Source organism: Mesocricetus auratus, unplaced genomic scaffold, assembly GCF_017639785.1.
Source record: "Mesocricetus auratus isolate SY011 unplaced genomic scaffold, BCM_Maur_2.0 Super-Scaffold_100006, whole genome shotgun sequence".
NCBI lineage: Eukaryota > Metazoa > Chordata > Mammalia > Rodentia > Cricetidae > Mesocricetus > Mesocricetus auratus.
In genome coordinates, this window is record NW_024429190.1 from 105,504,080 (window position 1) to 105,527,754 (window position 23,675).

At 50.3% G+C, this 23,675-nt stretch overlaps 1 protein-coding gene across 1 annotated transcript in view; it reads right to left on the reverse strand.

Annotated features, from left to right (window-relative positions):
* The window catches only part of Anxa11 (annexin A11), a 44,518-nt gene extending 21,254 nt beyond the window's left edge, over positions 1-23,264 (reverse strand). Inside the window, exon 1 of the mRNA XM_040747859.1 lies at positions 23,116-23,264. The gene's annotated coding sequence lies outside the window, so the exon portion shown is untranslated. The remainder of the gene's footprint in view (positions 1-23,115) is intronic.
* Positions 23,265-23,675: the final 411 nt, after the last annotated feature.

Here is a 23,675-nt window from a genome sequence, read left to right on the forward strand (position 1 = left end):
ATATCTAGAGAGACAGGACAAGAGGGAAAAAGCTTCCGGAATGGAATTCCTCTCCCCAGACTCAGCCATCGCCACTGCCACCACTACCACAATGGAGAGCCCTATGCTCTCCACGCCTACCAGGGAGAAGTGGAGACAGATCTTCAGCCTGCAGCAAAGCTGGCCTATTATTCCCTAGGTCCAGTGTCCAGCCTGATTTCTAGAGACACTGAAGGAGGAGTAAGCGGCCGAGGTGCCAAGCCTGAAGTACAGGTCCAGACACGGCGGCCTCTCACGCAGAACAGAAGCCACTTGCTCTCACACAAACCCATAAATATATAGTTGAAACAACACAGCTCTGACAGTCTTTGCTGTCTTTTTTTTCCTAAGTAAAGGGAAGAAATCCAGACATAGTGATGTCTGGAGGTTGAGACAGGAGGATGGATCCTTATGGCCAAACATTTGGGGCCAGCCTGGGCCAAGTAACAAGAGCCTGATTCAGACAGGAAAAAACAAAAACAAAAAACAACAACAAAAAAAACCCAACCTACAGAATGGCTGAATGTATTCCTAAGAGATAACATCTGATAAAGGGACTTATAAAATAGAGAAAACAGACCTGAGCTGGACAAAGGGTATACAGAGATAACAGTACATGGAAAGGTCCTCAGCATGCCATTATATATGTAAACAACAAACCGCACAGCTATTAGAAAGGCCAGGCCCACAACAGTGACCAACCAAACCCTGGGGTATGGACGACAGCTTCCAAATCGCTATGGGGGAATGCTAAATAGTTCAACTATGGAAGAGAGTTTAGCAGTTTCTTATAAAACTAAACACACACACACACACACACACACACACACACACACACACACACACACACACACACACACACACACAGAATCCTACAATGTAACCCGGGTTGACCTCAAATCCTCACCCCTCCCTTTCGAAAACAATTTTATTTGTATGTTTAACTTGTATTATTTATTCATGTGCATGTGTGCGCCCTGGCACTTATTTGTCCCAGGTCACTGGGGTGGTGGTGACAGTCTGGATGCTTATCTAGCTCCCACTGCCCTTGGTTCTGTCACTGGAGCACATCAGAACCAGGATGTGGTAGAACATGATCTGGGGTAGCAGACAGCAAAGCCCGCCCCTCTTCCCCAGACCAGGCACCTCTGGGCTCACTTGATGGCCCCAGGTGGATTTGCCATTGGTGACCTGCTTTAAGAGTTTCTTTCCCCCTGCTGAATCCAACTTTTAGATCAAGGCTGTTGGCTGTGAGGGAAGAAGAAAGAGGAGGGAAAGCCAGACTTGCCCAAACCCTACCACACATGCATTCAAAGTCAGTCGAGCTGGCCGGGCACACCATGTAAGCAACGGTGGCTTTGCAGTTCCAAGGAATGACTCACGATGGAGGCGCCCGTGAGCAATGATTGACATGGAGAGTTTATATAAGCAGAACAGGGCCATAAATCTTTAAACCTCGGCTTCAGCAAAGCATTGCTTCAAGGTCAATTCTTGATTCATCTAGACCAGAGGTTCTTAACCTGTGGGTCATGACCCCTTTGGGTCAATTTTTAACAATGAAAATACACCCTACATATCAGATATTTACATTATGTTCATTACATTGCAACTCATAATAGCAGCAAAATTACGGCTATGAAGTAGCAAAGAAAATAATTGCATGGTTGGGGTCACCACGACATGAGGAACTAACTGTATTAAAGGGTCTCAATATTAGGAAGGTTGAGAATCACTGCCCTAGACCATACCCACTTCCTGTGTGTTTAAGAAAACCCCAGACTATGTAACTTTTTAAGTACTATCAACTTTAAATATATGTATTCTCTCTCTGTCTCTGTCTCTGTGTCTGTCTCTCCCTGTGTCTCTGTCTCTCTGTCTCTCTTTCTCCCTCTAATACTACATGTTAACCCTGGGTTTCTGTGCCAACACACAGGACTCAGAAACTGGATCACCTCACTTGAAGGCACTGGTCCAGGCAAGGGGACCAGAGAACCAACCTACCCAGGCCTTCCCAGTCCCTAGATCAGGTAGCCCTGAGAAAAGAAGCCCCAATGCTCCCTGTGACTTGTGGTGACTATCTTCCAGGGCTTTGGTATGACACAGCAGCCTTGTCCCCATGATCATCCAACACAGTTTAAGTGGGTAAAAGAAAGAAGGCTTAAAACCTGGTTTCTGCCTTGATGGTCAGTAGCTGAGTGAGGCTGGCCATTTTCCCTTTTAAACCTCACCCCTCACTCGCTCTGACAACCATTTATAGCAGCGGTTTCTCAACATTATTTCTGATGGTCTTGGGAACTCCCAACCATAAATTTATTTTCGTGGCTACTTCATCACTGTAATTATGCTACTGAGCGTGTCTCAGTTTCCCAAGACCATCAGAAATGTGCTTTTCAATGGTAGAGACCCACAGGTTGAAAACCATTGGTTTATAGGATCACATAAATATTTGACCAATACCCAGTGGGAGAGGGTCAGCACAATCAGCGCTGAAGTCCTGGCTCCTGGCAGAATAAGGCCCCAACTATGTATTTTTGCATACCATTCTGTAGAGCAGGACACCCAGGGCATGTGTGTGACAGTCAACTCTGGTGGCAGCCACACACAGACAAAGAGAATTAGAACACAAAAAGATCCAAATCTTCTCTGCAGATACCAGTCTATCCAATTTCACTGTTCCCTCTCTTTTGGGGGGGAGGGGTTTCTCTGTATTGTTTTGGAGCCTGTCCTGGAACTCACTCTATAGACCATGTTGGCCTTGAACTCACAGAGATCATCCTCCTGCCTCTGCCTCCCGAGTGCTGGGAGTGCCACCACAGCCCGGCGTCACTGTTGTCTCTTTACGCTTGGGTTATCTACAATCCACCATACCTAACAGTCCCAATCAGGACCCCAACACAGCTGGGGTCCCCATACAGAAGTAGTGTGATGTACACAGAGTTTAATGTTGCCTGCACTGTGATTACCGACTCCAACACCACCCTACACACTGTCAAGTTAGCCAAAGATCAGGCAGGTGTGTAAAAAGCTTACAAAATGGTACATGTGATTACGTGTCCTAACCAATGCCCAATCTATGCCAGCACCATGAAAGCTCAGAAAAGTCCAATCACAAAGAGGCCCCTGCTTAATTCTACCCTCAAATCATCTGGACTTATTAGGCTATGCTAATCGTCACCATTTATCAAACACAATGTGCCAGGCACAGCTTTAAGGGATCTCCGTGGAATTTAACTTTACAACAACCCTAACACAATCCTAAAACCAACAGCCTTCAAATACCAGGAGACCTGGGGAAGGTATAGCCAGCCAGTGAATGGTGGAGGCAGGACTCAAACCCTGGCCATCTACCTGGCTTTGGATCCTGGGACTTTCACCAACACTACACTGCATCTCTGCAGAACATACTGGTCCTGGGAGTACAATTCCAAAGGCTGAGCTTTACAAACTCCCTTATTAAATAGGAATAGTAATGGCATCGTGCTAAGTTTGTTCTCACTCATCATTTTAACTTTCATTCATTGAGTTGTCCCAGTATAAAACATCAAACTGGGTTTGGGGTGGGTGGGTGGTCCCCAGAGGACCCTGGGGCATTTGGTAAAGAATGAGAGTTGTGGGGACTGGAGGGGGAGGGGAGTTGACGTGGCAGGGCAAAGGGGTGGGGGTAAGAAGGTTGGTATAGTTTGGAAGACAGAGAATGCCAAGGGAAGTGCCGTCACGTGGCTCAAGAAAGGCCCTCAAGGGGCTGGAGAGACGGCTCAGAGGTTAAGAGCACTGACTGCTCTTCCAGAGGTCCTGAGTTCAATTCCCAGTAACCACATGGTGGCTCACAACCATCTACAATTCAATCTGGTGCCCTCTTCTGGCATGTAGGCAGAACACTGTATATGTAATAAATAAATAAATCTTAAAAAAAAAAAGAAAGGCCCCCAAAGGCCCACGTGCTGCAGTCCCCAGTCCTGTGGCAGCACTGGTAGGTGGTGAAACCTTGATGGGCTATTTCTGCTGGTAGGTCTTACTTAGGTCTTACTTAGGTCACTGGGCGCTCGTCATCAGGATCTGAGGCTGCCCTCTTCCGTCTCAGGTGCCATATGGTAGGAATGCTGCCACCCCACACAGTACAACCTTACCATGGGCACAGAGTGACGGAGCAGGCAGGGGACCCCTGAAAGACACGTTCTTTCAGCTGATGGCCTCGGGCAGTGGCAGAAAAGAATCTACCTGTCTCCCAGATGACGCCCCAGGGCTTAGGAAGCAGGGTACCGAGGTGGCTGGGTCTCAACAGTAGAGCTCTCCCAAAATGGACTAAGACCACAGTGACCGCTACAGAAGGACACAGCCGGAACGCCCAGCTGTTAAGTCCAGAAACGGTCCTTCGGCAGACAGACACTGACACTCCATCTTAGCTTTCCAGCTTCCAGAGAACCGTGAGCAACACACTTCTGCGGCCTCCTGCGCATAGTAGGTCCGCCAGTGACCTGAGCAGCCCAAGTGAAGCAAGAACTGGGACAGAATTCAGATCCCAGCATCACGGCTCGCAATTACCTGTAACTGCTGCCCCATGGGGGGGGGGGATCCAACACCTGCTTATGCCTTACCCAAACGCATACCTTTAGGGACCCTGGGCACTTGAACACACAAGTAGAGGTGAGGGAGGGTAGGGAGAGAATCATACATACTCCCCCACACCAAAACTGAGCTGTGTTTTCTTTCAAGCGCAGTTCAGGTCAGGGGAGGTACAGGTTTTGCTTTTCCGCCATCACCTCCTACTACCAGTCACACCTGGGTCTGAAACAAGTGTCTGCCAGGATTGTCTAGGGAACACAGTCAGAGAGACCAGTTTAGTCATGGGCTCAGCGCATTGTGGACCGATGACGATATTCAAGACCCCCAAGGTGGCTGGAATCCCATCCAGCCCACGCAAGGAGTCCCCTTGAGCTTGAGATGTGTCTGCACGGCAAGCAAGCCCTGCAGCGCCCAGTTACGTAGCCTCTGTGCCGTGCAATCCTTCCAACAACTAAAGAGAGACCAGACCACAGGAAACGGCTTGACCCCCCACGCTCTACTGGGAATTAATCGGAGCAGGCTGAGACCAACTCCCTTAGTACTGGTGTCTCCAAGTGGCCACAGAAGTCAGGCTGTGACATGCAGACAAGGGATAAAAACTCTCAAGCTCATCCAACTTCTATATATGCACCTGCTTACCAGGGAGCTGGCCCATACAGAGATGGAAGGGCTGACAGGACATCAGGGCCACAAGGCCTCAATCGAAGCCTTAAGACATCACTGGTCAGTTAAAGAAGTAGAGGTAAGGGCATTCAAAAGGCCTGAGCCAAGGCCATCCATCGTCCCCCAAAAATGTCTCAGATACAGTCCTTGGCCCCAATGCCCCAGAACCTGAAAATGTTGCCTCCTGTGGCAAAGAGCTGGTCCAGTGTGACTGAGATTATCAGCCAGATGACTGTGGGACTCTGCTAGATTACCTGGGCTGAAATCAATCCAACTGAAGGTGCTCCTGAAAGTGGACACTCTTTCCCCTCTAGGGAAAAGTAAAAACACGAAGGCAACACCAAGCAGGCAACTGCTCCACCTGTGGAGGAATGGGCCACAAAAAAACACAGCCAGCCACCAGCACCAGAGACACCAAACAGATGACCCCCACTTAAGGCACAACCCTACGCACACCTTGAGTGTCCCCCCATGACAGTTATAAGACTGCGATCAAACTGCTAGACAAACAAGCCATGTGGCGAAATGGCCAGCTACTGTGGAGAACAGTGATGGCTCCGAAGGAAGGAAGGAAGGAAGGAAGGAAGGAAGGAAGGAAGGAAGGAAGGAAGGAAGGAAGGAAGGAAGGAAGCCAAAAAAAAAAAAACTAAACACAGAACTACCACGGGCTCCAGCAAACAAAAGCAAGACCTTGAACAGTTATTCGTGGACTACCTCACCTAGCAACATTATCCACAGTCCAAATGCATGCATAGGGGCCACTCCAGTGTCACACATGAACAGATAAAATGCGCCACTTAGCCGGGCGTTGGTGGCACGCACGCCTTTAACCCCAGCACTCGGGAGGCAGAGGCAGGTGGATCTCTGTGAGTTCGAGGCCAGCTTGGTCTACAGAGTGAATTCCAGGACAGCCTCCAAAACAATATATAGAAACCCTGTCTCGAAAAACAAAACTAAACAAAAAAAGAAAAGAAAATTCGCCACTCACTCTGAAAACAAGGGACATCCTGGCACAAGCCACGGCACGGATGAACTTAAACCCAGAACGGTAAGTGACATAAGCCAGATACAGTAGGATAAATGCCGCCCGATTCCACTCAAGGACAGAAGGCTATGGCTGCCACAGGGGGCTGGGGCAAGAGGGGCTCTGTTAAGTGGGGATAGTTAGCTTGCGATGATGATGATGAGAAAGTTCTGGAAATGGGTCACGGTGATGGTTACACCATCAATGCTGCTGAACTACTCACCTAAAATTAGTAAAAATAGTCAACTTCGTGTCATGTATTCTGCCACAAAAAACCAAAAAAACTTAAGTCTGTCATGGCCTGCAAGAGCAGGAATTACAAACTAATCTACACAGCAGCCACCTCTCTCTTCCTACAGATCCCTTCGTGTCTGAGGTCTATGGCCAGCCCATTCAGCCTGGTCGGCATCTTTAGCAAGAGAAGCATCAAACCCCTAAGACTACAACAAATGTTGAAATGTCAACAACAAAAACCACCACCAGGTGCTCACTGCTCCCTCCTACCTGGGAGAAGGAGCCCAGATAAGGCTGGCTCACTTGTTGTATATAGGACAACACAGTCACCATGGTCACCATGAGTCACCATAATAAGAGCTGGGGTGGGTTCTACGACCAGGCAACACACCCAGCCAGCAACGCAAACTCTGGGGGAGGGGAAAGCTAAGGACCTGATTCATGTATGCAGGTGACAGAGCATGTGGCCCAGCTGGTAAGCCAAGGCAGCCTTAAGGGGATGACTCGGTTTACTCCTGCCCACCACACCTCTTCTTTCCACTTACACACGGAGAAACTGACAACGGGGGGGGGGCACGTCATCATGACACAGCAAGGGACCCAGCCCTGAACCTCTTGCTCCCAAGACAGGTGCTATGGTTGCAGAGGGCGTGGCACCAGCACAGGTTAATGGCTCATGAGGGACCCACTTCACCTGGATGCTTCCTTTTATGAAAGGCTTTGAAGGACTAAGGGTTCTAGCTAAGCTCCATGACGGACGCCTGAGGCAGGGGCAGACAGGGAGAAGACCAGAGCTACAAAGGATGATTTCACACAAGCGGCAAAAAGTGGTATAATAACGCCAAGGACCCGGCCCTATATATGTAAACAGACGACGAAGCATCGCAGGACATATGAACAGGTCCCGATAAGAGCAGGAGAGACCAAAACAAGAGAAGAGAGCCATCGATGAGAAGGGGGGGGGGGGACAATGACACACAATTAGTAGGCTCAGAGACACAGAGAAAAATGTATCCATAAAAACAAAAGGAAAATTCTGTACACATGGGAACAGTAAGAAGGCAGTAAAGTTGTCTTTAGAAACTGAAAATAGAAGAGCTTAGAAGTTCAACATGCGACAGACCGGTGGCAAACAAATTTGTGTATAAAGGGAACGATAAACAAACACACTCTAAGCATTCAACAGAAAGGTGAGAAAAGCAGGTCAGGAAAAGAAATCCAGAGATAAAAGAGCAACAAAAAGGCTGGTCGCAGTGAGCTATGCCTGCAATCCCAACACTCAGAGGCAGAGGCAGGGGGTTCTGGAGGTCAGGGGCCTAGGTACATAGAGAGTCTGAGGCCAGCCTTTGCTACAAGAGCTCTTATCCCGGAAATAAGGAAGGGAGGGAGGGAGGGAGGGAGGGAGGGAGGGAGGGAGGGAGGCAGGGAGGGAGGCAGGGAGGGAGGCAGGGAGGGAGGGAGGGGAGCTGGGGGAGGTTTTAGTCAGTGAAGTGCATCAAGCATGAGGACCAGAGTTCAACCCCCATAACAGGAAAAGCCAGACACAGCGCCCTATGCTTAAGAGTTCTAGTGCTAGGGAGGCGGAGGCAGGTGGATCCCCGGAGAGAACACCAGATCCCACTGAGACCTGACGAATGCCTGAGGCTGGCTTCTGGACTCCACGGACCCCCCCCGCACTTATGTACTGAAGCACTAAACAACCACAGACAGATACAAAAAGATGTAGGACTGTTACAATCTAAAACAGTGTTTCTCAACTCATGGGTCCAGTTGGGGTTTTAAAGGACCCCTTTATGGAGACAAGATCCAGATACCTGGAGTGCCAGATACTTACGATTCGCAACAGTAGCTATGGGATAGCAGCAAAAATAAGTTTATGGTTGGGGCGGGGTCACCACAACACGAGGAACTGTAATGTTAAAGAGTCCCAATGCTGAGAACGCTGAGAACCACTGATCTAAAATGAGTTCCAAGGGGGAAGTCGGAAAAACTGAGGCAAGACATTGATTAGTTGTAGCACAAGAACCCCGTGAGGGCTGGGGATGGCTCAGTGGGTGAGGACGCTCGCTGCACAAGCATGAATACGCAAGTTCAAATCCCCAGCCCCCACGTAGCAGCTGGCCATGGCCATGTGTGTGCCTGTAAGGAGCCTGGTGCTGGGAGGTAGGTGGATACAGGAGGATCCCTGGAACCCACTGGCTGCCAGCCTAGCTCCAAATTCAGTCAGTGACAGAGCAAAACACTCAGGAGTTCTCTCCCGGCTTCTGTGCACACACACACAGGCACATACAAGTTGATACACCACACGTCCCCACGGGCACACATACAGATATTAATAGCATCTATGGTGGTATAAGAACACTGACTACCGGGCGTTGGTGGCGCACGCCTTTAATCCCAGCACTAGGGAGGCAGAGGCAGGCGGATCTCTGTGAGTTCGAGGCCGGGCTGGTCTACAAAGCGAGTTCCAGGACAGCTTCCAAGACAATACAGAGAAACCCTGTCTCGAAAAACCAAAAAAAAAAAAAAAAAAGAAAAAAGGAAAAAAACACTGACTAACACCGGAAGAGACAGTAGGACCAACCTGGTGGCGATCCAATGTCTGAGAAGAGACCGTCAGCAAAGTTCACGAGCCAGACACGAGAACTCAGGCATAGAAACAAGGCTACAAGCGTTCAGAAACTGAAAGGAACCAAGGTTCTCCAGGGGGAAACAGAAGACACTTGGATCCTCAACCACTGCTAGGCACTACAAGATAACAGTTCCTTCAAACTTCCAACGGAGAAACCGTGTCAGCTTTTCATTCATTCCTACGGCCAGCCAAATGGCCCACCTATCAACAGGCTGCCAGACTTTTCCAGAAAAAAAAAAAAGACTAAAAACACAAGGCACCCCACCTCCCACCTACTTTTAAAGAAATCCCTGCAGAATTCTGACAGAATGAGGATGTAAATAAGGAAAATAAGAGCCCCAATGCAAGGGGGAATCCAACACAGAAAGCTTGAAAAGGAAGTCCCAAGATGGTAGCTAAGCGACGAGACTTGGGGAGTAACTTGCCCGGCTCAGAGCAATGGGTGTGTGCGTGGGTGGGTGGGTGGCTGGGTGGGTGCGTGCGTGAAAACCCAAGCCCAAGGGGAGGGATGACTCACTGCAGGAACAGGAAGCTTGGTGGCCCTGCACATGTAACCACACAGGTCATCTGGGACAGCAGTGAGCCATACATGCTACAGTCATAATAATGCAATTAGCACTGATATATGTATCGATTCCTCATCTATCCAAGCAGCAAGAAATATCTAAACTGATAAAATAACAAACAGAACTATAAACCTATCACTTAAATAAAGATAGCGTTAGGAAAAAACAGTTACATGCACAGAAGTAGACAAAGGGGAGGGTGTGTCAGGAGACAAAGGGGAGTCCGGTGTGTTGGGGAGACAGCTGGTTTCATTTTAAGCCTTTCAGATCAATATAGTTGACTTTTCTCATTCTGTAAACTGCATGGGTTTTTTGTTTTTTTTTTTGTTTTTTGTTTTTCGAGACAGGGTTTCTCTGTATTGCTTTTGGAGGCTGTCCTGGAACTCGCTCTGGAGACCAGGGTGGCCTCGAACTCACAGAGATCCACCTGCCTCTGCCTCCCCAGTGCTGGGGTTAAAGGCGTGCACTACCAACGCCTGGCAACTTCATGTTTTATAATGTAACATAAAGTGCTACATATGAAGGGGACCCTGACACCACACACACACACACACACACACACACACACACACACACACACGAGAACTATTCCAGCACAATCGAGTTACTGCATTCACATTCTCCAAAAAATCGAACACTTTTTAGCTAAAAGCTAAAACACCACTTGTTCTCAGTGTTGCTAGCTTACACCGGTCCCTGCCGGGTTTTTGTGTGTGTGTGTGTTTGGTGGCACACACAGCTTACACGGTTTTCGGGGCCCTCTTAAGGGAAGGATACAAAACACCTTCCTTTATGCTGATGTATTATCAAGCAATATGGCCATGGAGGTAAAAGCCCAAAGCTTAGCTGGGTGTGGGGGGAGGAGATTAGGGACATCTGAAGACATGATTCTGCCCCCCTACCCTGCACTGGAAGAGGGCCTATTAGTCTCCCCCTAACAGAAGGCTGAAGTCACAGGCACTTCCTCAAAACACACACATACTTCAGAGTCATTCTTCCTTCTCCCCTGGGGGTGGGGCAAGCGGGGCGGGGTAGAGCCGGGGAGGAAGGAATGTAGTCTTAGGGCTACACCAGGGTGTGAGGATCCCTGTTCTCTCTAGTGGTCACGGGTAGATCCAGACTCTCTGGGGTTCCTATCCAGGCAGCTAGGGCTTCACGAAGGTTCTGTAGCTAGCTCACAGCTGCTTCCTTGGGGAAACAGACTTAAACCTTTTTAGAAATGGAACAAGAGGGCTGGGCCCTCCGTTAAGCCACATTAAGCCTCTCAGAGGCTGTCTCCCTCCTCTGAAAGGCACCTCTACAACCTCTTGCAGCAGCAAGGGACAGAGGGACAGAGGCTGAGATCAAGGCTTACAGGTCCTGATCCAACACCACCGTCGGACGCCCACTGCCCATTTACCCACTCTGTAATTTTAGTCCTTCTCACCTGGGAGACACGAACATTTGGCCCTGCCGAGAAGCCTTGCGGCTTAACCATCCCTTAGCAGTTAGAATCTTCTGTGGTGCAAAGTACAGTCACGCTGCCAGAAACTGAAAGTTAAGTTCCTGGAGAACACTCAGATCAATCAGGCATACAATTCTCTATCAGGTCCTGGCTCTCTGTGGCTGGCATTCCAGACTAGGAGGAGTTACACGCTGGGCCACCGAGGAACAGCAAAAAGACAGGAGGTCCAAAACACTCCCCCCCCCCAAAGGTGTGTGTGTGACAGAAGAAACCAGGAAATGTATGTGTCTCAACTCAGCCAATCTGGGCAATTTCCATCTTAAACAACTGGTCAGATGGCTCCCAGGGCTGGCCAGCCTGCTGTCTCCTAGCTTTTCCTGAGGTCACATGGGGTACACCTCTTTCAGGAAGCTACCCTGACCTTCCCACTCGCAATGATGGCTCTTTCTGGAACTTAGCATGTTCTCTATGACCAAGAGTGTTCTAGTCACCCCTTCCTTCTAGTTCCTAGGACGGGCATGTTCATTTCCTCACTGGACACCTCGATAACCTTTCCCAGCAAAATCATGGGTGTGTATGACACTACCACCCCCATTTTACACACCAGGGAGCAAGGTTCGGAGGTCAAAGGCCAGCCAGTGGGAGGATCGCTTCTCCCGGCCTCCCAGGGAGAGGAGGATGGCTCTTGCAGGCCGCTGGACAGCCGTACCTCCTTGCTGCTTCCCACCCCTGCCAAACTGGGATCTTCAACACAGCTGCATCCCACCAGGACCACGAGTCCCTGACTCACCTGGCTGGCACCTGCCCTGTAGGTAGACCCCAGGATTCTGAGGGGGGGGGAGGCAAGCAGCACCCTTCTAGAAGATTCCCTTCTCCCTCCCAGCCCGAACAGGATGCGAGAAGAGATAGGGACATCCTAACCCTTCCAGGTCTATAGAGCCCCACACCCTGTGATGGTGGGGCAGTAACCTCACCTATGTGGGTCATGGGTGCCATTAAGTGACTGACACAAGCCAGAGAGCCCTGGGGCAGCACTCACCAACCCTGACTGCATTTTCTTGGGCACTACACAAAAAGCCCACAGAAGGTGGAGGCAGGCATTCAGGCTCCCCACCCACACTGAAGGGATTAAAAATAGCAGGGCTGACGCCGCTCATTCTCCAGGCTGCAGAGCAGACGCTGCCGTCCGAGAACATCTCCTGGGCTGCCCAACCTGGAGAATTCCTGGGCAGAGCTGGCAGGAGAGTGGCCACAGCAATCGTGAGGGCCTCCCGGCGGGGTTGAGCCTGAGGGAGCAAACCTGAAAGCACCTTCTTAAGAAATAAAAAACCCGGTCCTCAGTGGCATTTGGATTGCTCCAGAATACTGAACCATTGGTATCGTTTGAGTCAATGGCTTGTTTTGTTTGGTAGGCACCAAGGGCCAGGAAGCAGGAGAGGCCTGCCTGAGTTCTGAGTTCCTCAGGGCTGGCTGGGGAATGACAGGAAAAGGTCTAAAACTGGATCTCTTGGCGTCTTCTTCTCCGACGCATTTCAGCCCCCAAAGCTGCCACTGTTACACCCTGGGTTCCACTCCACTCACCCAGACTGGAGGTCAAGTTGGGGGACATGAAGGCCAGCCTGGGAAAACCAAACTGAGGAAGTGACGGTGACCTCCCAACACCTCCCACATAACCGAGTCATACACAAAGTACCGTCTGTTCCAGGGAACTCCATGTGACACAGAGAAACTGGGGTGGGCGGCCACAGATCTCATCTCTCTCGGGTGTGAGGAACCCCAGCAATGGTCAGCTTTAGCTCAGCCAGGGCACACAGGGCTGCTGTCGCAACAACGGTGCCCTGCGTGTCGATATTTGAGGTTGAAGACGGCAACCCCGGGAGAAGGGGACATAGTGGAAACTCTGCAACCCCGGGAGAACGGGGCATAGCGCGAACTCTCCATCCCGGAGCTGGATCTGAGATGGGCCACCTGGTCCCATGGGGCTGGAAGACCCGAGGGTGGTTCCAATGCAGATCGCAGCGTGCTAACGGGCCCGGCCTCTGGGAGGAGGCTGAAAACTCTCAAGCATCAACGAGGAAGCAAAGGCCTGCCAGCACGTTCCTCCACCCCAAGGACAGAGCTGCCCTTACTGTATGCCCGGCTGGCTTCTGGCTGCTACGACATATGGTTCCCAATCCCTAACCTGTGCGGTGCTGGCTCAGCCAATGGCAAAAGGATCAACATATTCGTTTCGAACTAAGGAAGAGAAGTGGGTGGCGTTCCAGAACCTTCTGGCTGTCATCTGTCAACCATCTGCCCTGTCTTGCTTTAGGAACAGAGGGTTCACTATAACCTGACAAACAGAAACCCCAAGAATTCTGACTTAATTCGTTCATTGCGTGGGGTGGGGGAGGCGCTTACCTCTCCCCGTTTCTTCAGGCATCAGAGGCTTTCCCATGAGGTGGTCCAGGTACAAGCTCCTAACAGTGTTGCTTCAAGCATTTTCTAGGACTGCGGTTTTCAAACCTGTGCGTGCGTAAGGCTTGCTAAAACACAGTTTTAGATCCCGGGAGCTGACTGGGGCATGTACCGTGTGTCTTTGTATGTGTCTATTTATCTGAGTGTGACCCTAAGGCTGGACACATCAACACATCCCAGGCACCTGCCAGAATTAAAACACTTAGAATTCTAACAGCAGGAACGGAGAAGCAGTGATGAGAAATCAACCAAGGTAGCAAGAAACAAGAAGGAAAGAAAACAACCTCCAAATATAATAAGCAGCAAAGACAACCCGGAACAAAACGACCACAGCCACAACAGTAAGAGTGTGAATTCCTCCATCAAAGACAAAAGTCTTCAAGACTGTAGCTGTCATGGCTGCCTGCCATCCCCTATCTCTCTAAACCCAGACATGTGTTGATTATAAGAAAAACAAATTTCCAAGTAAAAATGATTTGAAATTCAGGGCAAGACAAAGACAGAAAAAGCAAGCAAAAATGAGACGTGGGATATTAATATTAAAAACATGTTGACGGTTGACATGTTTCAACAGATAAAGTGCTTCACTATGTAAACATAAGGAACTGAGTTCAAATCCCCAGAACCCACATAAAACGCCAGGAGTGGTGGTGGCACATGCCTATAACCCCAGCACTTGGAGATGGAGACTGTAGCATCACCGGGGCTTGCTGGCTACTCAGTTTAACCAAACTGGCAGGTTCCAGAGGCGGCGTGAGACCGTATCTCAACACATAAGGCAGATCCCCACATGCGTACAGCACGGGCGCACACACGTACATACGCCACACACATCAAACACACACGTAGGTGCGTACACACGTGTTTTGAGGACTTTTTCCAAAATCCTGCCCCGGCAAACCAAGGACTTTTCCAGCTATCTCTTAGTCGTTTGTCTCTGTCTGGGAAGCACGCATGGGCCTTAGAAAATTTCTAAGGTCAGTTAAGGGCGAATACACCAGGCCACTCTAGTCCAGTCCACTGAGACAGGTGAGAGCATGAAGACTACAGGACAGAGTCTTCTCCCGCCATTTGGCCTGCTATATCTTTGTGTATTAACTACACCGCCATCTCCCTTGAAGGACACAGAAGGCTCACCTTGTTGCCTTAGATGAGGAGGGAATCGTGATCAGTCGAGCTGAGCTGGCCACACAACCCTGGACGCACAGGAAGAAGGCCCAGCTGCAAGGGGGTTGGGGGGGTGGGGTTCTGTCCTGGTACTGGTATGGTTGGTTCTGCTATGGTCTTTGTGTAAGGTGTGATGTGACAAAACCTCGGAGGGGAGCTGAGTGGGATGTGGAAACTGGCTATTGTAACACCTCATCCTTTCTTACTTCTCCTTCCGACTCTGCCATTCTCGGATGTAGCAAGCAGCCAGCTGCGGGGAACACTGAGCTTTGTTATTTGCTCATCAGCCTCTCTTCACTTGTTAACCGGCTTCAGACGTTTTTATCGTGAGCATCGGAAAACAGACTAAGACTTCCAGGTTCCCCCTTTCTGTAAAGTTTACAGGCGAGTCTCATTTTTATCTGCTCTTCCTGAAAAGCCTGGCTGTCCTGAGGACAAGGACCACAAGGGCACCAGGGGAGGGGCCCTTTAAGAGTTATCAGCAGGCTGAGAAACAAGGCCCAGCTACCAACTGGACAAAAAGCACGAAAATACAGCTTGAAGTCAGCCAGGGAACGTCGCTTCTAAGTGCCTGAGTCTTGCTGTTTTGTAAAAATGTGTTTCTTCTATTAATTTTAGGACTGCAAGAAAAGAAACTGTCCCAGCTCTTGGTTATTTCTCTTAAAACGTAAACAATACAGACCCAAACACCGAAGACCGCGCAGTACCATCCACGAAGCAGACCTAAAAACACCTGTTAATTCCAAACACGGAAGACAAGTCCATAAAAGCTGGAACTCTTGCCAAGGACAAATGGAGCTTGACTTAAATAAAATTACAGCGAGAATTATTTTGGTCTGTTGCCTTTTTTTGTTTCTTAAAGATAAGGACTCACTGTGTAACCTAGGCTGGCCTTAAATACATGGTCCTTAATAAATATGTGACAGTCACATATGGCCCAGGTTGGTCTTGAACTCATGAACTTCTGGCCGCAGTCTCCCAAATACTGGGATTACCATGCCACCGCAATGAGTTTTACAGGTGAGGATTTCCAATACTTCTCTCAGCAATAGGGAAAAGTCAAGTTGAATTTGAAGCTACACTTTAACATCAGGTAGCCAGCCACAGAGGGTTTAATGCAGTCTGAGATGTTTGCTCTCTCACCAGTCATAACCCAGGACCCAAAACATGAAGCCTCACCATGACACGCTCTCATGACACTACATGACCAACCTGGAAACTCAGGATGGTTTTTCTAAACGATCCCCCCCTTCAAGGCTGACTTACACTGACCAGAGGACAAGGAAAAGGGGGGCACTTTGTGTGTGTGGTGGTTTGGATGAATAGTGGCACCCCTAGGCTCACGGGGAGTGGCACTATTAAGAGGTGTGGCCTTGATGGGGGAAGGGTGTCAGTCACCCGGGAGTGGGTTTTGCGGTTTCAGATGCTCAAGCCAGGCCCAGGGTCTCTCTCTTCCTGCTGCCTAAGGATCAAAAGTAGAACTCCCAGCTTCCCCTCTAGCACCACGTCCTCCGACCAGCTGCCACCGTGACGACAATGAACTAAGCCGTGAACCACAAGCCAGTCCCAACTAAACGTCTTCCTCTAGGAGAGCTGTTGTGGAAAAAAAAAACCAACAATGACAACAAAAAGAGTTGTGGTCATCGTGTCTCTTCACAGCAATAGAAACCATAATCAAGGTAACATGACAGGTTTTTCGATGACAAGAGAACACAAAATAAACTAAAAGAAGGAGTGGATAAAAGTTGAGATGGCGGGTTGGAGAGACGTGGTTAAGAGCTTTGGCTGCTTTTCCCGAGGTCCTGAGTTCAATTCCCAGCAACCACACGGTGGTTCACAACCATCTATAGTGAGATCTAGCTAGAATCCCACTTCTTGACTTAAGAGAACTTAAAAGCCTTAAAAATGCAAACACTCCCTAAATAAATACATTCTGGAGCATTCAACGTGGGGTAGCATCTTGGCCCCAACTTTGCTGCTGCCAAGTCGATAAAAACAGGAAAAGAACTCATTACCCACCGGCGAGGGAAAGACTGAATAAATTATGGTAATTCTGTACTGAGAACATTCCACAGCTGCTGACCTGGAGCAACAGCGACCCAGATACTGTCGCAATAAACAAGTCATACACAGAAGCTGCAGACTGAGGTGCAGGGGCTGTGGGCATTCACCACCACTCTCCTCGGGTGCGAAGAGGGGCAAAGAGGGTGAGCTGAGGAAACGGGACCCTCTCCTCCTTTTACACAGTCGCTCTCGTGAAGCACATCTGCTCCAGCTGCTGGCAGCTACGCCACCGCTGGCCCCTCACGTCTACTGAAGCAAAGCGGCCCTGGTTCCTGTGACTGACTCCTCTCTGCTGCCCGTTTTCCTTTACTCGGCTGCTCCTGGGAGCTCTGTAACATCGCCATGCCCTTGACATCAAATATAAATATAACCTAGACAAAACTGCTTCTCTAGCCTAGATACCTGCTCAGTCCTGCTCCCACCCCGTAGAATCTCAGAGGACACCTGACAGGCGACAAGAAATCAGAGCTCATGACCTTCTCCACCTTCCAAACTGGGCCCTCATCCAAGCTCTCTGGGATACCCTCGGGAGAGGCAAACCTAGTGTTGCAGCTGGCTTGGGGTGCCACTGAAGACGACTATCAGAGCTCCCATGGAGGCCGATTACCTTCCAGGCCAAAAAGATGGCATCTACCACTAGCCCCGGGTGGACACACAGGACATTTTGATCTACCCCAAAGATTAGATCGCCGCAGGCTATAGACTCCTCTCTACCAGTAGAAACAGCTGGGCCTGTCAATCACCTCCCTGGCCGATCACCTGCCTCAGGAATGCTAGTTCACCCAAAGTCATGACTAGGAGCCGGGAGGAATTCCCTCAGTGGGATAACGTGCTTATCACCTGTGCAGTCACCCATGGAGGAGCGTCCACCACGAAGCACTTGGACCTCTCCTTCCATTCTCCACCACTTAGAAAAGCACAAGTTCCCCTCTTTTTTTTTTTTTTTTTTGCTCTCCTTTTCTTTCAGAGTCTGGCCAAAGCCTGGCCATGCTCTTCCAGACTCTCTGGGCTTTCTTCCTACAAACCCGCCCGCCCCTTCGTCTGCCAGGCAGCTCTCTGTTGCTGAACCTGCCTGCTTTCTTACAGGCATGGCTTCCCTCGTCCTCTCCTCCATCCCTTCCCCCTGGCAACTACTGAGATCCAGTTTGCCTACTCTGCTGTTTTGCTTTTGTTTTTCCCAAATCCTTACATCCTTGAGCACCCTTCCAAGGCCTTTTCCGCCTTTTATTTACAAAACTGAGAACCCAAAGAGGGACCTCGACATCCCCCAGTTAACGTCTCCTTCTGTGCCTCCAGAACTGGCTGGACAAGCGGTGGGCACTCACTGGAGATTTCAACAGAGGCATGCCTTGTCCACCTAGTTCCTAAAAATAACTGTGCCCTTTGCGGTGGACACAGCAAGCTCTCGTCCCTTAACACTGGCCCTGCCCCCGTTACACGTCCCTTTCCTCCAAGGATGCTTCCCACACCAGGCTTCATGTGAACAGCTTCCAGTCCAGTGTTCTTCTATACCCACCCCCCACCCTGAATTCTCATCCCTCTGTCTTGCAAGCCAACCTCCACTGCTGGGGCTCGGCTCAACTGTCTGTCTCTGCTGCCAAGACAGTGGGGCCTTCAAAAACTCAATCCCAAAAAGCTAACACCGATGATCATCACAGAGGCAGCCTTGACGGCGGCCACTCCACCATCAGCTTCCCGGTTCCTTGGTAACACGCCCACAGTACCAACAAGACCGTCGCCGCTCTCACTCATCTCAAAACCCTTCCACAAACACCCTGTCAGCTATGTGGCTACCTGGCTTATCCAGGGCTGCCTGCAGATGAAAACCGTCCTCCAATCCTCCAATTCGTTTTTATTACCTAACGCGTATGGCCGCCATGCCTGCCACCTGTGTGTGTTTGTGTGTGTGTGTGTGTGTGTGTGTGTGTGTGTGTGTGTGTGTGTGTGTGTGTAGACACTTAACACGACGGGTGCCCGCCAAGGTCAGAAGAGGATGTCAGATCCCCTGGATGTTACAGACAGTGGTGAGAGGCCACGTGGGTGCTGGAAATCAAACCTGGGTCCTCAGCAGGGGCACTAAGTACTCTACAGTGGCTTGAACTAGTCCCCATAGGCACACATGTTTGAATAGTTGGCTTCCAGTGGGTGGCTGTTTGCAAGCATTAGGCGTGGAGTTGCTGGAGTAAGTATGTCACGGGGTGGGGGGGGCGGGCTCTGAGGGTTCAAAAGACTCACGAATTCTGAGTTAGTTCTCTCTGCCTCCTACTTGTGGGTTTGAGACGTGAGGGCTCAGCTGTTTCTGTTGTTCTGTGACTGCTCTTCCAATCATGCACTCTCTAACCCTTTGAAAGCATAAGCCCTCTTAAACACCTTCTTTTTTAAGAATCACCTTTTCTGTCACAGCAACAGAAAAGTAACTTAAACCTGCTTTTTTTTTTAACGACTTATTTTATCTTATATGCATTGGTCTTTTGCCTGCATTTGTGTCTGTATGAGGACCTCAGATCCCTATGAGCTGGATAACAGACAGTTACGAGCTGCCATGTGGGTGATGGGAATTGAACCTGGGTCCTCTGGAAGAGCAGCCTGTGCTCTTAACCACTGAGCCGTCTCTCCAGACCCCGTTCCCTAACTGTTCAGCTGCCCTTCCCTCTCTATTCTTTCTCACAGCCGTGTGGGCAGGATCATCAGAGGCCGACCATTCCACTGTATAGCCGGTCTTCTCCCCCACGACAACTAACCAAGTGACCCTGGGCCTTTTTATTTCCCAAGTTACGGTCAAACATGCCTGATGTAGGCTAACCGGTTTTAGAGGTTACCGAAAGGTTTCAATCCAAACAAACAAAAGTTCAACAATTGTTCTTACAAATGCCAACTCCCACCAGGGGAACGAACCTAGATCTCCTGTATCCTCAGAGCTGTCCTATGCAGGCATGGCTCAAATTCCAAATGTTCTGGAAGGACAGTGGGGCTTGTGAAGAAAGCATCACAGAAAATGGAGAATGTTCATCAGCTGTGCCTTCGAAACACAGCCACACCCAGACTTTCCCACTCCCATGGGGCCAAGTTGCCAGGAACTGCTTTGGACCCAAGAGGGAGAAAAGCAGCAAGGAAGGGAAGAGAAAAGTCTTAGGCCTTCTGGGAACAAAGCATGCAATCCCACCTACCCGGGGTTTCTTTTCTGTCTCCCACAGGAGTCCCCTCTCCTGCCATCATCCCAAGCCACCATTACCCTCCGGGGCCACAACACTCAGGCATCACTGATCATCAAAGCCTTGTAGACAAAGCAATTGAACTGAGAAGGCCCTTTCTCTTTTCCTTGTCATGGCTGCAAAAGGCGCTCAAACAGCTGAGCTTGCTTGTTTCTGTTTTAAGCATTTAAATTTTGTCCGCTCGTGTGTGCCTGTGTGTGTACACGCGTGCGCACACGGGCATGGGTAAGCCACAACTTACAGGAGTCAGTTCCCTCTTTCCGATATGTGAAAATTCAAACTCAAACTTAGATAGGAAGGCTGGAAGGCTCAAAGGCTGCCAGGTGCCTTAGCCAAGGTCTCACGTAGCCCAGAGTGCACTCAATTCACTATGTATCCCCCCCCCTGCCCTGCCCCCACCCCAGGAGGACGTTCAGTGTTAATTACATCTACCAATTTTGCCTGCATGTGTGTACTGGGGGGATTGGGGGGAGAGTGCACACCATTGTATGGGTACAGAAGCCAGAGGACAGCCTACGAACGTCACCTTTCCACCTACTGAGTCGTCGTCTCCCTGGCCCCAAATTCATTCTGTATCAGAAGCTGGCTTTGAACTCCTGATCTCCCTGCCTCCACCTCCTGGGTCCTGGGATTACAGGTGTGAAGCTCCATATACCCAGCACTCTCAGGCTCCGCCCTCGCCTCTGTCTGGGTGCACTTCTCCCACTATTCTCCGCCAGCCCTATAGTCCCCATACTCAAGACACAAAAAAGACATTATACTTCTCTTGCCTGCCTCCCACCCACCCGACATTTCCTGTACACTTTAAAAGAAAGGTTCATCATGGGCACTTTGAAAGACTAAAATGGGGCTGGAGAGACGTCTCGGAGGTTAAGAGCACGGGCTGCTCTTCCAGAGGCCCTGAGTTCAATTCCCAGCAACCACATGGTGGCTCACAACCATCTGCACTGAGATCTGGTGCCCTCTTCTGGCTTGCAGACAGACATGGAGGCAGGATGTTGTATTCATAATAAATAAATAAATAAAATATTAAAAAAAAGATGTAGCATTGACCAACTGGTTATATTTTTTAAAAAATTAAAGCCTAAGATGATTCAGAAACAGTCTCCGTGCTCCAAAGACTGAGATGTCACAAGGTCGAGACGCCTGGTCATGAGGACTGGGCCCATGACAAAGTGGAGGAAGAGGGCATGCCTCGTCCCTCCTACCGGGGAGCAGAAGCCCTTGGAATGGCTTGTGAGTAAGAAATGGGCCACACGAAGGAAAGAGGGCGGGGCAGTGTGGGCTAACACAGCAGTTCGAGCTGGCTGCTCCCTCTGCTCTTGCGGCCACTGGTGCAGTCCGCTGGCAGCCGCATTTCACCGCTTACATGCCAGGCCTTACCTTGGTAACCTAATTCCAGCATCGCCCCACTGTGAGGCACCAGTTGCTACCTGTTCTAACTGGTCAGTACCCGAGCATTGTGGAGCTGGTTTAAAAACAAAACAACAACAACAAAAAAAAGCGTTCACTTGCTGGGCATGGTGATTGTGAACGCCTTTAATCCCCAGCACTCGAGAGGCCGAGGCAGGTGGATCCCTGAGTTCCAGGCAGGCCTGATCTACACAGCAAGTTCCAGGAGAGACCCTGTCCCTAAAAATAGATGATTGACAGACAGACAGACAGACAGACAGACAAACACAGAGCCACTCCCCCCAGAAAAACCCAAATAAACCTCAAGGGGCTGTAGCAATGGCTCGGCACTTAAGAGCACTTGTTGCTCATAACTGTCTGAACTCCAGCCCAAGGGTATCCAGTGCCCTCTTCTGACCTCCAAGGACACCAAGGGCACCAGGCACCCACCATAGCACACAGACATACATGCAGGCAAAAACACGTATACACACAAAATACAATATGCTTAAAAATGTGTAAAAGTAATCTGGGTGTAGTGGCCCACACCTTTGATTCTAGCACTCTGGAGACTTGCATTTGAGGCCAGCCTGGTCTCCAGACCAAGCTCTAGAACAGCTAGGGCTACACAAAAACAAAACAAAACAAAACAAAAAACAAAACAAAAAAAACTGTAAAAATAGAATGACTCATAGGCATCCGAAGTGGGCACTCTGTGTTAGAGCAACAGACAACCCTCCCTCACCTGGCTTGCCTGGTTAGAGAACACTAGGCACAGACAAGCACCGAGTTGTTAATCCTCCTGGAATTCTCAGTAAAAAACTGGCTGGAGCAAGGAAATAATGAGGGAGCATAATGAAAGCAAGCTGAGGGTGATCAAGACAGCTGACCCTGCCCTACAAGGTTCCAGACACGTCCAACCTTTTGACAATGACACACAGTCATCTACCAAGTTTACAGTTGACAACAGCTCAATTGAGTTACTAGCCCCCACCCAAAAAAACCTCATAATGTTAAATTTACTGATTTTGTGTAGGGCTGTATTCGTAGCTTCTTTCAGTGTAGCCCCGGGGTATCCCTGCTCAGAAGCAGGGCAAGGCAAGGCAGCCGGGAGCAGCTAGTGGAGGCCTAGGAAGGGAGCAGATGACTTGGGCTGACCCTCGAGGGTCCCAGAAACACAATCTCCATAGACACCCACTGATCATCGGGCGGTGAGAGGCATCCCCAGCTTGAGCTGAGCTATCCGTCCCCCAGATCTGTTTCTTATCTAGTTAGGTCTTTAGGAGCCCGGCCAGAGCCCACGGGAAGTTGGGGAGCCAAGCCCAAGAGTTCCTCGGGCCGAAGGGATCCTGGTTGGATCCCGCATTCTCTGAACCCCTGGGGAACCGTGCCTTATGTAAACCCTGGGTGGCAGGTCCAGGAACCCGCGCCCTGCAGTTCCGGAGCAAAGTTCCCAAAGACAGCCTACTTGCTCGGCGGGGCTCGGCTCAAGCTTCTCCCGGAAGCGCACTGAACTGAGAAGACCTGAACCAAGCCCAAGCTCGCACTCGCTGAGGTCCTCGGGCTCACCTGCTCAGACCCTGCTCAACTCCGGGTCCTGGCCCCGGGGGACTCTCGCACCCCCCCGCCGAGCACCAACACCCAGCACCGGCAGGCGGCTCACGGGGACCCTCACTCACCTGGCACCGGTCGCTGAGGTTGACGAGCGTGCAGCTCCTTCCCACTGTCGCTTACCCGGATCTCGACCCGCGAGCGTCTGCGCACCGCCGGAGGAGCCCGCGGGGCGGAAAACTCTCCGGGTGTGGTCGCCTTAAGCGGGGCGGGGCGGAGCCACGTGGGAGGGGTGGGGCCTCTCTGGAGGGGCGGAGTGCGTGGGACCACGCCCACAGGTGAGGTCCCGCGTTCCTGCGTGGCTCAGTGGCAAGCCCGGCGCCTGCTCGCGGCGCAGAGCCGCTCTAGAGAGTGGGACATTCGCCCGACCGTATGTTTAAAAAACAAGTGAATAAAACCTTAAAAGGTCACACCACGTGTACGGCAGGAGGAAACTTCATAACGGAAAACATTACCAACGGCCCCAGCCGGGTGACCAGGGCGGGCCACCGTCAGCAGTGACGAATTATGTTGATTTTCTGTCATACGGTGTCTTCCTATCAGTGCTACACGTGATCCAGTGTAATCGTGCGAAACCATCAGACGAGCCCCAGCTGAGAAACTCCACGACTGTCCAAAACTGTCAAGG